We start from the raw sequence: 3,633 nt of genomic DNA, 5'->3' as shown, positions 1-3,633 counted from the left end.
TAAAGAAGATGTAATAAAGATGGGAGAAGAGTAGATGTTAAGAAATTAAATAATGGGGTAAAAAATGGAAAAGGAAAAAATAAGGGCAATTAAAAGTAAAAGACTGGAGGAGAGGGAAAAATAGTAAGAAGGAGAATGAAGATAAGGAATCATGGACAAACAAAAGGTGGAAACAGAAAGTCAGTCTATGTGGATTGGGAGATAAGGAGGACCCAGGAAGACCTGAAGAAAGGCTGCCATGTCAGGCAGGATGCAGAGAACAAATGAGGAAAGGCGATTCTTACATGATGGTGAAGGCGCCATTGTAGGTGTTAAGCTCTGGCTCAGGCACTCTGTGGAGCTTTTTCTTTGGGCTGAGAACAACACACGACAGTGTCTCATTTTTGCAGCTACAGAGCTCACATATGCTGATGTTTGTGGTGGCATTCTGTTCTGGCTGCTTCTTTTCTGGGGTATATTTTACATCAGGAATACCTGTGGATACTGAATACTGAGTCAAAGGAAAAAGAACTGTCTCAGATGGCCTTGGTTGCTGAGATATGTTAACTGCTAGGTCCACAGGTGGAACTGTGTCTTGAGTCAGGTGTAGTTGTGCAAGTGTCACCTCAGGGTGTTTTGGAGGGGGAGCTGTAGTCTGCCGTAGGGATGTAGAATGTCCAACCTCCATAGTGGGTTCTGGAGTTGTGGTTTGCTCTAGGTCCACGTGATGAACTGTGACACTGGATGATGTTGAATGCTGACCTTGATCCTTACTTGGGGTTGGAACTGTCACCTCCTGCTGGAATGGAGATTGAACTACAACCTCCTGAGGTGCCTCTGGAGGCTGAGTTGGGGTCTCCTGCATGATTGGAGAATGTACAGTCTCCATATTGGATCCTGCAGTAACGGTAAGTTCCACATCCATAGGTTGAATTGTGACTTGAGTCAGCCTTGGCTGTGCAAGTGTCACCTCAGGGTATTTGGAGGGGGAGCTGTAGTCTGCTGCTGGGCTGTAGAATGTTCAGACTCTGTAGTAGGTTCTGGAGTTGTGGTAAGCTCCAGCTCCAAAGGTTTAACTGTGATACTGGGTGATGTTGGATGCTCAGCATGATCCTGATCTGGTGCTGGAACTGTCACCTCGGGATACAATAAAGACTGAGCTACAACTTCCTTAATGAGCTCTGGAGGCTGAGATTGGGTCTGCTGCATGGTTGGAGAAGGTTCAACCTCCATACTGGATTCCAGAGTTAACATAAGTAAGAGGTTCAAAGGTTGAACTGTGACCTCAGTCAAGGTTGGACGCTGAGCCTGAACTTGCTCTGGATTTGGAAGTGTCACCTCGGGGTATGTTGGAGGGACTATAGTCTCCTGCAGGGGTGTGGAATGTTCAGCCTCCATAGTAGGTTCTGGAGTTGTGGTAAGCCCCTGGTCTAAAAGTTGAACTGTGACACTGGGTGATGTTGGAGGCTCAGTGTGATCCTGATCTTGTGTTGGAAAAATTGGGTTCTGATATACTGGAGGCTGAGCTACAAAAACCTCCTTGGGTGGTTATGGAAGCTGGGTTAAGGTCTCCTGCATGGTTGGAGAAGCTTCATCCTCCTTAGTGGGTTCTGGCCTTATGGTCAATTGAAGGTCCAAAGGTTGAACTGTGACCTCAGTCAAGGTTGGATGCTGAGCCTGAACTTGCTCTGGATTTGGAAATGTCACCTCGGGGTATGTTGGAGGAACTGCAGTCTGCTGCAGGACTGAGGAATGTTCAGCCTCCGTTGTAGGTTCTGGAGCTGTGGGAAGCCCCTGGTCCAAATGTTGAACTGTGACACTGGGCAAGTTTGAATGCTGAGCTTGATCCTGTCCTAGTGTTGCAACTGGCATCTCATAATGCACTGGAGTTTGTGCTACAACCTCCTTAGGTGGCGCTGGAGGCTAAGATGGGGCCTCCTGCTGGGCTGGAGAAGTTTCTGTCTCTTTCAGGGGTTCCAGAGGTAGGTCTGGGAACTCCTGTTGGACTGGAGAAGATTCCATATTCTCAGGGGGCTGTAGAAGCTGAGGAAGGGTCCCTTGAGGGATTGAAAATAGTTCCACCTTTGCAGGGAGCTCTGATGACTGAGCCTGAAGCTCTTGCTGTGTGGGAGAAGGTACCACCTCCTTCGGGGGCTCAGGAGATATAGCTGAGCCCCCCTGTGGAACTGGAGACTGAGCTGGGGCCTCCGCCTGGACTAAAGAAAGCTCTATCCCTCCAGGGGGATCTGGAGTCTGAGTAGGGTCCTCCTGCTGCACTGGAGGATGTTCAACCTCTTTAGTGGGCTTTAGAGTTAAAGCAACCGCCAGATCCACGTGTTTACCTGTGATATTAGGCAACACTGTATGTTCAACTTCACCTGGACCTAGAGGTGAGAATGTCACTTCAGTATGTACTGAAGGTTGATCTGCACCATCTGTAGAGGCCCCTGGAGGCTGAGTTGGGTGCTGATGCTGGACTGGAGAAGGTCCAACCCACTCAGTGTGCTTCGGATGCTGAGCTGAGCTCTCCTGCTGCCTTGGAGAAGGTTCAATTTCCTCAGGAAGCTCTTCAGGTTGAGTTGGGGCTCCCTGCTGAACTGGAGAAAGTTCAACATTTTCAGAGGGGGTTGGATGCTGATTTGAAAACTCTTGCTGGACTGACAAAGGTTCCAACTGCTCAGGGGACCCTGTAGACTGAGCTGAGGTTTCTTGTTGGGGTGTGGAAGTTTCAACCTCATTAGTGAACGCTGGAGTTACGATAAGTGCAAGATCCACAGGTTTAACAGTGACATCGGGCCGCTGTAGAAGCTGAGCTTGATCCTGACCTAGAGGAGAAACTGTTGTCACATGATGCTCTGGAGAGAAAACTACAGTCACATTAGAGAGCTCTGGAGACTGGGTTGGAGAGGAGTCAACCTCACCAGGAGACTGTGGAGGCTGAGCTGTGGCTGCCTGCTGAGGTGGAGAAGGTATAAGCTCAGGAGCCTGTGGATGCTGATCTGGAGTCTCCTGCTGGGTTGCGGCAGGTATAACTTCTTCTCCAGGATGCTCTGGATACTGAAATGGGGTCTCCTCTTGTACTGAAGGTTTACTATGTGCACCGACTTCTGGAGATTGGGCTGGAGCTTCCTGTTGAACCGGCAAAGGTTCAACCTCCTCAGGCGGCTGTGAAGGCAGCGTGGGGGCTTCATGCTGGGTTGTAGAAAATTCTGCATTAGTAAGGGGCACTGAGGGCTGAGCTGAAGGCTTGTGCTGATTTGGAGAAGGTCCCACCTCTGGAGTGGGTTCTTTTGTTATGGTAAGCTTCACATCTGCAGGTTTGACAGCGACACTGGATAAGTTTGAATGCTGAGCATGACGGTGACTTGGGGGAGGTGAAACTGTCATTTCATGATGCTCTGGAGGTTGAGCTGGCTGTTCCTGTTGAGTTGCAGAAGGTTCCACCTCCCCTCAAGAAGGCTCTGCAGGCTGAGCTGGTAGCTCCTGCAGGGTTGCAGAAAGATCTATCTATCTCCGCTGGAGACAGAGCTGGGATCTCCTGCTGGGTTGGACACCATTCTGCCTCACTAGGGGGTTCTGGAGACTGAGCTGAGGCTTCCTCCTGGGTTGCAGAACTTTCAGCTTCTCCAAAAGACTCTGAAAGCTGAGCTGGGG

The 3,633-nt window shown here is 49.7% G+C and overlaps 1 pseudogene; it reads right to left on the bottom strand.

The window, feature by feature from the left end:
- Positions 1–945: 945 nt before the first annotated feature.
- LOC130705819 (leucine-rich repeat-containing protein 37A3-like) lies at positions 946–1,851 on the bottom strand (annotated as a pseudogene).
- Positions 1,852–3,633: the final 1,782 nt, after the last annotated feature.

Source organism: Balaenoptera acutorostrata, chromosome 20 (assembly GCF_949987535.1).
Source record: "Balaenoptera acutorostrata chromosome 20, mBalAcu1.1, whole genome shotgun sequence".
Classification (NCBI taxonomy): Eukaryota; Metazoa; Chordata; class Mammalia; order Artiodactyla; family Balaenopteridae; genus Balaenoptera; species Balaenoptera acutorostrata.
The sequence above is the reverse complement of the archived record's forward strand: the minus strand, read 5'-3'. Positions and strand labels throughout refer to the sequence as shown.